This window comes from Sciurus vulgaris, assembly GCF_902686455.1.
Source record: "Sciurus vulgaris genome assembly, chromosome: 7".
NCBI classification, from domain to species: domain Eukaryota; kingdom Metazoa; phylum Chordata; class Mammalia; order Rodentia; family Sciuridae; genus Sciurus; species Sciurus vulgaris.
In genome coordinates this window covers 13,461,431-13,477,873 of record NC_136467.1, presented here as the reverse complement: position 1 = coordinate 13,477,873, position 16,443 = coordinate 13,461,431, and positions in this window count along the sequence as shown.

Below are 16,443 nucleotides of genomic sequence, written 5' to 3'. Positions count from 1 at the left end.
TCTAATAAACTGGTTACATCTCTTAAGTTTGCAGGACTCAAAAATTTCTTGATTTGCCATTAACTCTTCTTCAGCTGATTTCCTACTTGCCTGGAAAATGTTATTGTGGCTACAGAAGATTCAATGAATCCTGTTAAATTAATCGATCATCACTAAAAACTATATAGGAGGAAAAAAGAAAAACAAATAGGAATTTATAAGCAATACTTTATATATTTATGGGAGTATTGTTTAAAAAGTACACAGGTATGTTTATGCACAAACACTCATGTATACATTTCATTACTTTATCCTAAATATTGCAGATCATATCAAGAAACAATTTTATTTGAAAGAAATTAAGTGTATACAAGTACACAAGAAATATGACAACAAATTAGAATCAGTTACATTTATATCCCAGATATTCTTAACAGAACTGGTGTGGCCCTTTCCCTTCCATATGCAGTCTATAATTCTTCCACTCATAGGAGCTACACAAAAATAATAACCATTATATATCCTAGTCTGATAATTACAGAGGGATGCTTCATTTGCAAATGTGTAGGCCAAGCTGCAGTAAAATTGTGAACTTTTTTTTTCCATTACAGGTGTGGAGTGTTGGTGTATTTGAGGCATCATTTTATTTAAAATACCATCTTAATTAAAATCAATTTACATGATTATTGCAAATGTGCAAATATTATATATATGGGTATTTTTTGACATAACCATTTCATAATTGGGTTATTTATTTCTTCTTCTAGGTGAGAAATCAAGTTACATGTTTCATGGAGACATATTTTTACTAAGAAAAAAAGCTCCACTGTGAATTGACTTTGCCTGGCTTTCATCTGGCAATTAATTTTCTGCTAACCCTGTCAAACAGAGGGAGTTTAAGAAATTGGCATCACACTGTGGCTTTGATATAGTATAAAGTGTCTTAGTAAAGGCAATTAATAGAGCATCTTTACTTTTCCTCTCTTTTTCAATAGTGAAATATGACAAAGATTTATAAAGTAAAATCCTCCTGTTTCTACCCAGTACCATCCCCAGAGATTACCAATACTAGCAGATAGTCATACACCGTTCCTTGGCCTTCACTTTGCTCATGTACCAGCACACACACACACACACACACACACAGGATCTAGCAATTGCTTAGCAGTTCTTCCCTGAACTATTGTAGTGCTAAACAGCAGAAAAGTAATGTAGGATAGAATAGTAACAGTTCCTGTGAAAGTGAAGCGGTGATAGGATGGGGACAGTGGGGGCAGCATACAAGCATGTGACACGTGGAGCTGCCAGGAATCCTGACTACCTGATCACGTGAGGGAGAAAGGATGCGAACTTTTGGGATGGGGCCTGTGCTGCTAACATTTCTAACAAGTGATGAATGAAGAGGAGCCGAGTTAACAAAGAAATATGGCAGCTGGGCACAGTGGCGCACGCCTATAATCCCACAGGCTGGGGAGGCTGAGGCAGGCGGATGGAGAGTTCAAAGCCAGCCTCAGCAAAAGTAAGGTGTTAAGCAACTCAGCGAGACCCTGACTCTAAATAAAATGCAAAATAGGGCTGGGGATGTGGCTCAGTGGCCGAGTGCCCCTGAGTTCAATCCCCGGTAACCAAAAAAGAAAGAAAAAGAAATTTGGCTATTTGGTTTTGGATATGTTTATAGGAGTGACTAAAATCACAATAATAAAGCTATTTGAAAATAATTAAAAGCAGTATGTAAATACTATGGGAAATATTTTTTATCAATTGTTCAATTTTTATCAATTGTGATTGATAAATAATAAGTTTATGTAACAATCAATGATCATACAATTGACAATATAACTTGACAGATTATTAAATCTCCTTTGCATTTTGCAACATAGACCTGTTATAACTAAATCATTAAAAGAATGGACTACTTAAATGACAAGCTTAGGGATTATGAGATAATATACTTAATTTTATTTCTTATTCTCAATCTAAACTATCAACATTAAAACATTGAGACAAGATAATAACCTGACATAAAGCTAGTTGAAACAAATCACCTTCTATTAATCCTACTACAATTTTACTTAAAATAAATTAGACTTAATCTACATCAGAGTAAATACTATATATTTTCTTGAGAAAATGCAATGCAATTATTTCAACTAAAATCTAATCCTTACATTTGGGTCCTTATTCATTCATTTGGGAAAAAATGTATATGAAGTAGGCACTGAATGAATTTTAAAAAACAAAGTAAAGTTTGTAAGATTCATTCACTGCCTACTTCATATACATTTTTTCCTTCTGTACCATATGCCATTAGTTGCCATGTAATTTTTCATGAAAAATATTTTAGATAAGTGGACTATGGTTTTGCTTTTAGACAAATGTAATTATGTCAATTTTAAGAATTAGAGTATCAAGTTAATGTCTTTGTTAAACTTAGCTTTTACTCACGCAATTTATTCTTGACAACACTGAGGAAAATATAGGGCATGTAAGAAGGTTCATATACTAAACCTTCATGGATAAAAAGAAGTTCCAGAATCATGAAGCTTATCCAAGCACAAGTGTGTTCTTGTCCTACTTGACTCCTTGCCTAATGCTCAATTCCCAAACCTTATTGACCATGGCATGTTCCCCTCTTGACCCTTTAGTATTTGGTTGCCTGAGATATCCAGAATCATATTAATATCAATGGTAGATATATTGCAAAAATGTCCTTAGTTATTTATCCAACCCTTTTAATATGTACGTCCACTGCACAATGACTTTTCAGCCCTTGATTCTAAGCTATAATTGTAATTTCCTTTGGTCAGTACTATGATACTAAATGGGAACTAAGTGCTTACCAACTTTGACTTTCACGCCCTGGTGCTCTTGGAGCTTCAGCTGCTGATTTAAAAAACCCTTTTTCTGTTAGGAGACCCATGGTCCAATCATCCCAGGTAATAGCCAGGACTATTAAGGTGGCCATCTTAGCTGGACAGCTAGCTACTAGCCAACTCTTTCAGCTGACCACACACATTTGTGAATCCAGATGTGATCTTCCAACTCATATATATAAGAAGACTTTCCCAATTAGTGCATTGACTCATTATTAATGATAAATCCACATTTCAGTCACTGAGATTCAAGGGTTTTTTTAGTGTAGAAATAGTCAATTTTTAATGTAAACAATAAAATCTATCTTATAGTTTTTAATTTATTCTGCTGGCTCCAGCATGCATTATAATAAATAATATTTTTAATTTATTCTAATTAGTTATATATATCAGTATAGTGCATTTTGACATATCATACATAAATGGAGTATCATTCTTCTAGTCATACATGATGTGGAATTACACCGGTCATGTATTCTTATATGCACAGAGGGTAATAATGTCTGATTCATACTGTACTACCCTTCCTACCCTCATACCCCCTCCCTTCCTATCGCTCCCCTCTGCCCAATCCAAAGTACCTTTATTCTTCACTTACCCCCCCAACACACACACACACACACACACACACACACACACACACACTGTGAATTAGCATCCACACATCAAATAAAACATTTGGCCTTTGGTGTTTGGCTATTGACTTATTTTGTTTAGCATTATAGTCTTCAGTTCCATCCATTTACCTGCAAATTCCATAATTTTATTCTTTTTTTAAAACTGAGTAATATTTATTTTTAAGTTATCTCCACAAATGAAGGATTCTGTAGTCTGACACTTTAGATTAAAAAGATCATAATGTTGATAATCTATTTCCCCAATTAACTTTTCCCCCTATCGTATACATACAAAAGACATAACAATCCCAAACACTAACCACTAGGGTAAGAGATAAAGTAGTAAATTTGTGATCAAAGGTGTTATGGTTTGAATTTGAGGCGTCCCCAAAAAACTCATGTGTGAGACAATGCAAGAAGATTCCGAGGAGAAATTATTGGATTGTGAGAGTCTTAATCAAATGAGTGAATTAATCCCCAGATAGGTATTAACAGTGGTAACTGTTGAGAGGTAGTGTGTGGCTAGAGGAGTTGGGAATGGGATCCTTGGCTTTGGTATGTATATTTGTATCTGGCTAGTGGGGGCCTCTCTCTGTGCTTCCTGATCATCATGTGAGCTAGTTCCCTTTGCCACACCCTGAGCCATGAGGAGTGGAACCATTCACTTGTGGACTGAGACCTCTGAAACCTTTCCTGGGAACTCTTGGGAATGAACTAAATGTATTTTGCATTGTGAGATGAATGTGAACTTTTGGGAATCAGGGGTGGAATATTATGGTTTAGATGTTTCGCTCCCCAAAAGCTCACACGTGAGACACTGCATTGGAGGAGAAATGATGATTGGGTTATGGCCTTAACCTAATCAGTGAATTGATCCCTGATGGGGTTAACTGAGTGGTGACTGGAGTCAGGTGGAGTGTGGCTGGAGGAAGAGATTCATTGGGGGTGCGGCCATGGGCTATATATTTTGTATCTGGAGAGTACCTCTTTGCTTCTCTAGTTACTTTCCCCTACCACACTCTCCTGCCATGATATTCAGCCTCACCTTGCACCCTGAGGAATAAAATCTGCTGTCTGTGGATTGAGATCTCTGAAACCATGAGTCCCCAAATAAACATTTCCCCCTAAAATTGTACTGGTTGGTTCTTTTAGTCACAGGAACAAGAAAGCTGACTGAAACAACAGGTCATTTATGGCATATGATAATCTTTCTATATATGTGTTTCTCAACCCATATTTACAAAGACAACTAACAGAGATTGTGAAAAGCTACAAAGAAAACTACAGAATGCTAAAGAAAGAAATTAAAGAAGAACTTAGAAGATGGAACCATCTCCCATGTTCTTGGACAGGCACAATTAACATTGTCAAAATGGCTGCACTATCAAAAGTGCTCAACAGATTTAATTCTATTCCTATTAAAAAAAATTCATTAACATTCTTCATAGAAATAGAAAAAGCAGTTGAAGCAGTTGTGAACTTCATTTGGAAAAATAAAAGACCCGTAATAACCACAGCAATCCTTAGCAAGTGAAGCAGGAGGCATCACAATACCTGACCTACAGAGTTACGCTAACAAAAATGGCCATGGTATTGGCACCAAAATAGACAAATAGACCAATGATACGAAACAGAAGAAACAGAGGCAAACTCACATAAATAGTTATCAGATATTTGACAAAGGCACCATAAATATACACTGAAGAAAATGTAGTCTCTTCAACAAATGGTGCTGAGAAAACTGGAAATCCAAATGTAGCAAAATGAAACTAAACCCCTATCTCTCAGCTTGCACAAAACTCAACTCACAGTGGATCAAGGACTTAGGCATTAGACCAGAGACCCCATGCCTAAAGGAAGAAAAAGTAGGCCCAAATTTACAACGTGTTGGCTTAGGAACTGACTTCCTTAATAAGATTTCTAAGGTGCAAAAGTAAAATCAAGAACCAATAAATGGAATGAAATCAAACTACAAAGTTTCTTCATACCAAAGGAAATAATCAAGAACATGAAAAGAGAGTCCACAGAATGGGAGAAAATCTTTGCCACCTGCACCTCAGATAGAGCATTAATCTAATCTCCACGATATATACAGAACTCAAAAAGCTTAACACCAAAAAAAAAAAAAAAAAAAAATCTAATCGATAAATGGGCAAAGGAACTGAACAGGCACTTCACAGAAGAAGAAATATGATTGGTCAACAAATATATGAAAAAAAAATGTTTGACACCTCTAACAACTACAAAAATGCAAATTAAAACTGCATTGAGATTTCATCTCATTCCAGTCAGAATGGCAATTATCACGAATGTAAGCAACAATAAATGTTGGCAAGGAAGTGGGGAAAAGGTGCATTCATACATTGCTGGTGGGACTGCAAATTGTTGCAACCACTCTGGAAAGCAATGTGGAGATTCCCACAAAAACTTGGAATGGAACCACCATTCGACCCAGTTACCCATTCCTTGGCAAATACCCAAAGGACTTAAAATTGCATATTAGAGTGACACAGTCACATCAATGCTGATAATAGCTCAAAGCAAAATAGCTAAACAATGGAACCAAGCCAAATGCCCTTCAACAGATGAATGGATAAAGAAAATGTGGTATATATACACAATGGAATATTACTCATCCATTAAAATGAACAAAATTGTGGCATTTGCTGGTAAATGGATGGAAGTGGAGAATATCATGCTAAATGAAATAAACCAATCCCAAAAAACCAAAGGCCAAAAGTTTTCTCTGATATGTGGATGCTAATTTGACACTAAGGTGGTGGGTGGTGGTTAGGGAAGGATAGAGATACTTTGGATTAGAAAGAGGGAAAGGAAGGGCAATGGAATAGGAAGGACAGTAGAATGAAAGGAATGTGACTATCCACTGTGCAGGAATGATTGTACGACCAATGTAATTCTACACCAGGTACAACAAGTGAGAAGTTATACTCCGTACATGTATAATATGCCAAAATACACCCTACCACCATGTGTAAATAACTAGTCCAACTTTAAAAAAGAGAAAGCAATGAGTAACGAATAAAATATTCAGTTCCCATGCAACCAAAAATATTTTGGGAGGCCCCTGAATTCTCTAAGTGATCCCGATTTTCCTACATTCTCACCAACACTTGTTCTTCCTGACTTTTTGTTTGTTTTGTTTTTATTTTGAAACCAGTCATTCTAAACAGGTGTTAAGATGACACTTCTGTGGTTTCGATTTGCATTTCCCTGATAACTAGTGATGTTGAGCATCTTTTCATATTCTTCTTAGTTACGTTTGGTATTTTTTGTTTAAAACATTGTTTTAAATCTTTTGATCATTTTTTTTAATCAGGTTATTTTTGATGTTGTTGAATTGCAGGAATTAATTATATATTATGAATAGTTATCCTTCATCAGATAAATGATTTGCCCATTCCATAGAATGCCTTTCCCTCTGTTGATTGTTTCCTCTGTTATGCAGAAGATTTTAAGTTGGAAGTAATCCCATTGATCTATTTTTGCTTTTGATGCCTAGGCCCTGATGTTATATTCAAGAAATTATTGCCCCATTAAGTGGTATGAACATTTTTCCCTTTTTTTCTGAGTTTTATAAAAATTCATGTCTTTTGTTTATGTACTTACTTCATTTGAAATTAATTTTTGTGTATAGTACAATCTAAAGGTCCAACTTCTTTCTTTTGCATGTGAATATCCAATTTTCTCATCGCCATTTATTGAACAGACTCTTCATTTTTTCCATTTTGTGGAGTTGGTATTCTTGTCAACAGTCTTTTGAGCATGTGTGGCAGAATTTTTTCTGAGATGTCTATTCTCTCCCGGTATATATGTCTGTTTTTAATGCCAATATGATACTGTTTTGATAATTGTATCTTGTTACCATATTTTGACATCATGATGTCTGAGACTCCAGTTTTATTTTTCTTTATTAATATTGCTTCAACCATTTGGAGGTCTTTTGAGATTCCTTATGAATTTCGTGTTTGTTTTCCTATTTATGCATTTAATACTGTTGGGATTTTGATATGAGTTATATTGTATATATACAATATAATATTGTATATATACAATATATATATAGTTTCACAGTAATAAAACTTCCTTGTGAACATTAATAGTCATCTTTAATTACTTTTAGCAACTTTGTTTTTTCAATATACATGTCTTTTCCTTCCTTGGTTAAGTTTGTTCCTAGATATTTTATTATTTTTGATGCTATTATAAATGGGATTATTTCCATAATTTTCTTTGGAGATTGTTTATTGTTAGTATATATACTATATCTATAAAGTAACTGATTTCTGAATATTGACTTTGCATCTGAAATTTTAATAAATTTTTTAAATTAATTTTAACAGCTTTTTGTGAACTATTATAGTTTTTCAATATAAGATTATTCCACTTCTTCCTTTTTGACTTGAAAGCCTTTTTTTTTTTCTCTTGCTTAATTGTTAAGGATAGAACTTTCTGAACTATATTCAAAAGAAGATATGAGTGATTATTTTTGCCTTGTTCTATTCTTAGAAGAAAAGCATTCAGTTTTTCACCATTGAGAATTATGCAAGTTGTGGGATTTTTACATGTGGCCTTTAGTATATATATAGAGATAATTTATTTCTGTTACTAATGTTTCCATCATGAAAGGGAGTGAGTTTTGTCCAACTCTTTATTTTTTCCCTGAGTTGAGATAACCTCTGGTTGTTGACATTGATTCTGTCAAGCTGGTGCATTGCAATGACTGATTTTCACATGTTGAACTGCCTTTGCATCCCAGGAATACAAATTCCACTTGTTCATAGTTTTAGGTTGTATAATCCTTCTAATGTGATTCAGTTTGCTAGCATTTTGGTGAGAATTTTTGCATCACTATTGACTAAGGTATTGGTCTGTATTTTTTTTTATCTGTAATACCTTTTTCTAACTTTGATATCAGTTGCAATGCCCTTCTTATAAAATGAGTTTGGAAATATTTCCTCCCCTTCTGTTTTGGAAGACTTTAAGAATGATTATTCTTATTTCCTCTTTAAATGTTTCTTAACATCTCCAGAAAATTCATGTGGTCCTGGGCTTTTTTATTGTGGGAGATTTTTGTTTGTTGGTTCCATCTATTTATATATCAGTCAATATTTTTTTATATCTTATGAGTTCAGTCATGGTATGTGTTTTAATCAGCTAGTTCGCTGCTGTGACTAAATGACCTGACCAGCAAAACTGTAAAGGAGGAAAGGTTTATTTGAGGGCTCACGGTTTCAGAGGTCTTAGTCTATAGAAGGCCAGCTCATTCCTAGGAGCTCAAGGTGAGGCTGAACATCATGGCAGGAGAGGGTGGTGGAGGGAAGCAACTCACATCACAGTGATCAGGAAGCCGAGAGAGACTCCACTCACCAGATGCAAATATATACACCCCAAAGCCCCAATTCCCACCTCCTCCAGCCACACCCTACCTGCCTCCAGTTACCACTCAGTTAATCCCTTCAGGGATTAATTCACTGATTATGTTAAGACTCAAAACCCAATCATTTCTCCTCTGAACCTTCTTACATTGTCTCACATGTGAGCTTTTAGGGGACACCTCGCATCCGAACCATAATAGCAGGTTGCATGTGCTAGGAATTTATCCATTTCTTCTAGGCCATCCAATGTGTTGGCATGATATAATCATTTATAATAGTCTCATAGACCCTTTTATTTCTGTGGCATCAATTGTAATGTCTCCTCTTCAATTTCTAGTTTTTGTTATTTGACTCCTTTCTTTTTTGTTTTAATCGAGTCGAGGAGGTTTCCAAATTTATTGCTTTAAAAAAAAAAAAACAACTCTTGACACTCTGAATCCCTTCCCCACTGGCAGGAAGTAAAGAAGGGCAAACTGCCTCTGGGAACCAGGTGAGTGCTCTCCGCAGCGAGGATGAGAAAGGGCTCCCTGCCCCCCAATCCTGAAGGACCGAAATCAAGGACATTCCTGGCCATTCCGATGACTTCTCGACATCCCTGTCATCCAAAGACCTGGCAGCAGACTGTTGGAGGTGCCATAATCCTCCATCCCCCCAGCGTCTCCCGGGACTGGAGTGAAGCGTTGGTCCAGTTCCACAGGCCTGCAGAGCTGGGGCACTCTGGTTGTGCATCCTCAGTCAAAGTCAACTGGGTCCAGCCTATAACGTCACACACCTGATTTTTCTTGATTTTTGAGGATGAACAATCAGAAGAAAAGATATGGAACCTGCTTGTACCTGGAGTTTGTTGTCTGTAGAGAAAGCTGCTTCAAATTCTCTGGTTTCATTGTCATGGAAGGAGCTGACAGGTCATTTCAGCTACACACTTTCCCAGTGTCTCAACTAAACTTGCTTTGCCAAGCACTGCACAATCCACACTGCAAAATCAAAGATCCAAATTCTTGTGGTAGGAACCTTTCCTCGGTATTTGAAATCAATCAGTGTCTGATAGATTTTGAATTTGTAAAACATATCTTGGAAGATTCAGGAAGCTTCTGTGTGAAGGACTGAAACGGTCAAATTGTATATTGCAGAATTGAGGTTGTACTGGTGCCTTATCTCTCCTGCATCTTGTGGGGTATTTACTGCTGTTCTTAGTACCAGTCAGTAGCTCTCTGAACTGGAACTCAGTGGAATAAAACTGGAAGCTTCAGCTTTGAAATTGCTCTGTGAAGTCTTAAAAGATCCAGATTGCAACTCACAGAAGCTCAGAGGTTGTTTGCAAGTATCTTGCCTCTGTTCTTATTTGCAACCCATCCCTTACTGAGTTTCCTGAGTGAAAATCCCTGGGGGACAAGGGGTGCAGTATCTTTGTGAGAGTCTTAGACATTCCGACTCTAAAGTGGAGAAGCTAGACTTAAGCAAATGTTACCTCACAGATGCTAGCTGTGTGGGGCTCTCTTCTCTCTTGCAAGTGAGTCACACTTTAAAAGAACTGTTTGTGTTTTCCAATGTCCTGGGGGACACAAGAGAACAGCATCTCTGTGAAGGTCTGCTGCATGCAAAGGGTGTAATTGAGAATCTTGGGCTTTCTGAATGTTCCCTCTGCAGCTTCTGTGAGCCCCTCGCCCATGTCCTAAACTCCACCTGGAACCTGACAAGACTGCTTCTGATTACTAACAGAATTGAAGATTTGGGACTGAAATTGCTGTGCAAAGGATTAAAATAGCCTGACTGTCAGTTAAAGGATCTGGCTTTGTGACCTGTCCCTTGAATGGAGCATGTTACCCAGATTTGTGCACCGATACACGCTACACAAAGGAACACCTGAGAGACTTTGATCTCCGTGACAATGCCTTATGGGATGAGGGCATGCAGGTGCTGTGTGAAGGTTGAAACACCCCGGAGGCAAACTACCGACCTTGTGGCTAGCAGAATGTCATCTCACAGACGCGTGTGTGGAGGGAGCCCTTGCCTCTGTCCTCAACAGCAATGAGAACTTAGCATTGCTAGGCTGAAGTGGAAATGACCTCAGGATTTTGGAGTGCAAATTCTCTGTGATGTACTGACACATCCAATATGTAAACTGCAGACATTCTACACTGACACACAACAATGAAGATACGGTTAGAAAGATGGAAGCTTTAAAAATGAGCAAGCCTGGAATCACCTGGTAGTTTCCAAGGAGAGTTCCCGAACTGACTTCATACAGACCCTCTCCATCTGGTGCCATCTTTAAACAGCTTGCCGTCGTATTTTTCCATATTTGTTACCCTTTACTGAGGAATCTCCTATGAAACAAGCATCCGTGATTGTCATTTCTTACACAAAACCATGCTCCAAATAAGATGTAAAAGGCAAAAACACCTTAGTTCAAATGTTTTCAGTAATTATACCTCATATGCATCTATTACTATGTTAACTGTACTTTCAAAAGAACCCTCTAAAGTGGGAAGGTGAGATTCAGAAAAGTTGCGATTAGCTCCAGATCACACAGATCATTAGTGAGAGAGTTGAGACTAGATTCCAGCCAGGTCTCCCAACTCCCAGACCATGCAGAGAAATAGTAGAAAAAAACTCACATGAATGAGTCTACTTAAACAAGATCTTGAATGACTGAAAGACAAGGGAGTATACAAACATGTCTTCTATCTCATAGTGCTGATTTTAAGTAAACTTATAGTTTGTGAAAGAGGGAAGAATGAGCTAGATTAATAGGGAAAGTTTCATGGAGGAGGTAAGACTTGATGTTGACCTTGAACAATGAGGAGGATTGAGAGAGGCAAAGCTATAATAGACTTCGACTTTAAGACTGCAGGGTAGCCAGGCAGGGTGGTGCATGCCTGTAATCTGAGCATCTCAGGATTGCCAGCCTCAGCAACTTAGCGAGTTCAAGGTCAACCTCAGCAACTTTAGTGAGACCCTGTGTCAAAAAATAAAAAGAGCTGGGGATGTGGCTCAGTGGTTTAGCATCCTTGGGTTCAAACCCTAGTACCAAAAGAAAAAAGAAAAAAATTTTTAAAAATAATAATTAAAAAAAAGACTGCGGGGTAACTGGGCTGTTTTTGTAAGTATCTCAATAATAAAGACTAGGGAGAGAGAAATGTTTGCTTTAGAATTTCATGAGCTACCTACCGCAGTATCCGTACACCTAGGCACCTGAGGGTGCTCTCCAGTCCCCAGTCTCGATTCCTTTTCTGAACTTTCAATATCTCATAAATGTGTTCGTAGTTGTTCATGGATTACCAAGACTCACTCACTCCTCATTCCTGACATCTTGCTTAGTCCAACAGAGATCCTTCATAACACCCTATTTCTATCTCTGCCTCGTTTCCACAAAATGTCAGATGAGACAAAAGGAGAAAGAGAGTGCCAGGCAAGCACAAACACAATGAAATAGGTGTGAACCGGGTATGGATCAACAGAAAGAGGCCAACTTTATTAGAGGGTAATGTTTTCTCTGGATGCTATTTAACTAGCTGTGTGACCCTGAACAAATCACTTGGATTCTTGGAACCTCTGTTTTCTTTTCTATAAAATGGGGATAAATTGGTTTTAGCCTTGATGGGCCGTTTCCACAACAGGTTTCTTACTCCACAGAGGGCATCAATGAATTTTATTTGTCCATAAGAGTGTGTACCTATAGTATCACTCAGCTGTGTAGTCTTCGAATTCCCAGATTTTCTTGCTGTCATTATCAGTGCTGTCCATTTGAACTAAATATGTGCTGGAGGTAGTGAATCTCATGGCAGAAGAGACAGAGAGTGAGATGTACTGAGCCCACCTGTTCCATGTCCTCATCCATAATTGTACAGACCAGGTCTGTCCTGAGAAGAATAATAAAAATAGTTTGTCCCCAGATTAATCAAGTTCTTTCCCTTTACTTTTTTAACATATATTTATTGAACATTTATTATGTGCCAGGTTTTGTGCAACACCTTTATTGTGTATCCATTAACATAATTTTATAGCTATAGTCATGTTTAAATTTTATACCAAAATTAACAGACATGAGCCAACTTTGCTGTATTACTGGATTCTGAATCTGCCCACACATTTACCTTTATCACAGAGCTTTTGTGTTGCTGTCTAGTATCCTTTTGTTTCAACTTAAAGGAATAACTTTAGAATTTCTTATAAGGCAGGTCTAATAGTGATAAATTTTTTCAGCTTTTGTTTTTCTAGGAAGTTCTTTATTTGTTCTTCACTTTTAATGGACAGTTTTGCTGGATTTAACATTCTTGGTTCCTGGTTTTTTCTTCAACCACTTTAAATATGTATCTTCCTACTCTTTTGGATCTGACTGTGAGATTTCTGCATAAAAATCTACTGACAATCCTTTGAAAGCTCCACTGTATGTAATGAGTTGCTTTTCTCTTGTTGCTTTGAAGATTTTTTTCTTGTCTTTAACCTTTGGCAGTTTGATTAAAATGTGTCAGCCTCCTTGGGTTCATTCTAGATGAGTCCCTTAAGCTACTCAAATGTAATTGTCCACTTATTGCCTCAAATTTCAGAGATTTAGGAACATTATTTCTTCAAAAAGCTCTTTCTGACTTCTCTGTCTTCTTCCGACACTCTTGTAATGCACATATTGATCAGCTTGATAATGTCTCATGAGTCCCTTAGGTTTTATTTTATTATTATTATTATTATTTTATTTTAACAGACTGCATTTTGATTCTCTGTACACAAATGGGGTACAGCTTTTCACTTCAATTTTTTTGTGGCCGATAATTGCAAATGGACTGCCTTCAAATTTGCAGATTCTTTTTCTCTTGATCCTGTCCATGACTGAACCTGTCTGTGCATTTTTCATTACACTTATTCTTCAGCTCCACAGTTTTTATTTGATTCTTTGTTAAGATTTCTCTCTCACTGCTGATATTTTGTTAAGGCATGGTTCTCCTGATTTCATTTATTTGTCTGTGCTCTCTTTTAGCTCACTGATCTTTAGAAAGTTACTTTGAATTATTTGTCAACTTATTACAAATTTATTATAAATCTCCTTTTCTTCGGGGCAAGTTTCTGGAGGCATGTCTTTTTACTTTGATTTGGTTTGATTTGGTCACTTCCTTGTTTCTTATATGACTTTTTATTTTTTGCCGAGATTTGTGCATTTGAAGAATCAGCTCTCTCTCCCAGTCTTTATGGCCTGAACTCATACATGGAAGGTCTTCAACGCCCAGTTTAGCTAGTTATTTGGGAACCTCTCCAATCTTTTCTAAGGATGAGTCTTCTCTGGGCTTGTGAATATAGTTTCCCAGTTATAGAGATTGGCTTGCATCTTTCCTACGAGTTCATATTCTCTTTCTCCCGTCGGTTACTGTACTCTATGTCTTCTGGTGCTTCAAGAATCTACCAATCCTTCCTTTGTTCCCAGCAGTCTCCAGGCTTCCATTAATACTCTGAGGCAACTGAAATAGAAGCCAGTCCTTTGGGCAGTCCCTAGAAAGCCAGCACATTGAACCTATGCTCCACTCCTCTATTTTCTTCACAATGGAGAAGCAGCATACTGCATGTTTTCTCCTGCTTGCTCTTGAGCTATGCCAGTTTGGAGGATAGGCTACTGAAGGTAAAGTCGGTGGCTTTTTTAAAGGAAACTATAATTGACTTTGTGCTTGCTTGGGATACTACAAATTCTTAACTGCTTTCTACAGTTCTCACATGGTCTCGGGACATATATTATTGTTTAGTCAGTATGTACGGAGGAGCAAGTTTTCTTGAGTTTCCTGTACCACCAGCTTATTGGTATTCTTCTCACATATGATCTTTCTTTTATTTTTATTTTTTATTTGTTCTAATTAGTTATACATGACAGTAAAATGCATTTACATAGATCACACATAAATGGAGTATAATCTCTCATTTTTCTGATTGTACATATTGTAGGCTCATATCAGTCATGTAGTCATATATGTACATGAGATAATAATGTCAGTTTCACTCTACTATCCTTCCTACTCCCCTACCCATTCCCCTCCCTCACTCCCCTCTACCTAATCTAGAGTAACTATTCTTCCCTAGTGACCCCCCTCCTTATTGTGAATTAATATCCACATAGCAGAGAAAACGTTCAATCTTTGGGTTTTTGGGTTTGGTTTATTTCACACAGCATGATATTCGCCAACTCCATCCATTTACCAGCAAATGCCATAATTTTATTCTTCTTTGAAGTTGAGTATTATTCCATCATATATATAATACTCAACTTCAAAGAAGATATATATATATATCACATTTTCTTTATCCATTCATTTATTGGAGGACACCTAGGTTGGTTCCATAGTTGAGGTATTATGAGTTGAGCTGCTATAAACGTTGATGTGAATGTGTCCCTGTAGTATGCTGATTTTAAGTATTTTGAGTATAAACCAAGGTGTTGGAAACTGGGTCAAATGGTGTGTCCATTCCAAATTTTCTGAGGAATCTCTATACTGCTTTCCATAATGATTGCACCATTTTGCATTCCCACCAACAATGTATGAGAATGTACCTTTTTCCCCACTTCCTTGCCAACATTTATTGTTGTTTGTATTCTTGATGATTGCCATTCTGATTGTAGTGAGATGAAATATTAAAGTAGTTTTGATTTGCATTTCTCTAATTGATAGAGATGTTGAACTTTTTTTCATATATTTGTTGGTCAGTTGTATATCTTCTTCTGTGAAATGTCTGTTCAGTTCCTTAGCCTATTTATTGGTTGGGTTATTTGTTGTTTTGGTGTTAAATTCTTTGAGTTCTTTAGATATTCTAGAGATTAATGCTTTATCTGAGGTGAATGTGGTAAAGATTTTCTCGCACTCTGTAGGCTCTCTTTCACATTATTGATTGTTTCTTTTGCTGAGAAAGCTTTTTAGTTTTAATCCATCCCATTTATTGTTTCTTGATTTAGCCTCTTGTGCTTTAGGGGTCTCATTAAGGAAGTCATATCCTAGGCTAGCATGGTGAAGATTTGGGCCTACTTTTTCTTCTAGTAGGTGCAGGGTCTCTGTTCTACTGCCTAAGTCTTTGATCCACTTTGAGTTGATCCACAGGGCAAAAGATAAAATTTTAATTTCATTTTGTTACTTATAACTTTCCATTTTTCCCAGCATCATGTGTTGAATAGGCTATCTTTTCACCTGTGAATGTTTTGGTACCTTTGTCTAGTATGAGATAACTGTATTTATGTGAGACAAACTCATATATGATCTTTCTGTGTGTGCATTAAAAATAATTTTTTTCTGCATAATGAAAACATCTTTAATCTTAATTCCTTAATTGCATAAAAACATTTAATGTATATATTTATAAAGGGAAATTGCATCAAAATATTTCACTGGCTAAAATGTAATTCAAACTAAAATGACTTGTGAAATTTTTAATGAATTTGATTTCATTTGTCCTTGCTAAATACTTAGATCAGTTGCATGAGCATCTTCATGGTATAGTAGCTCACAATGTTTAACTTAAATTTACTTGTTTGATTTGAATATAGCCTTAAAAGTCCCCAAATGCAATGTATCTTCTAAGGTGTGTAAATGAAAGCTAAAAGATAATATA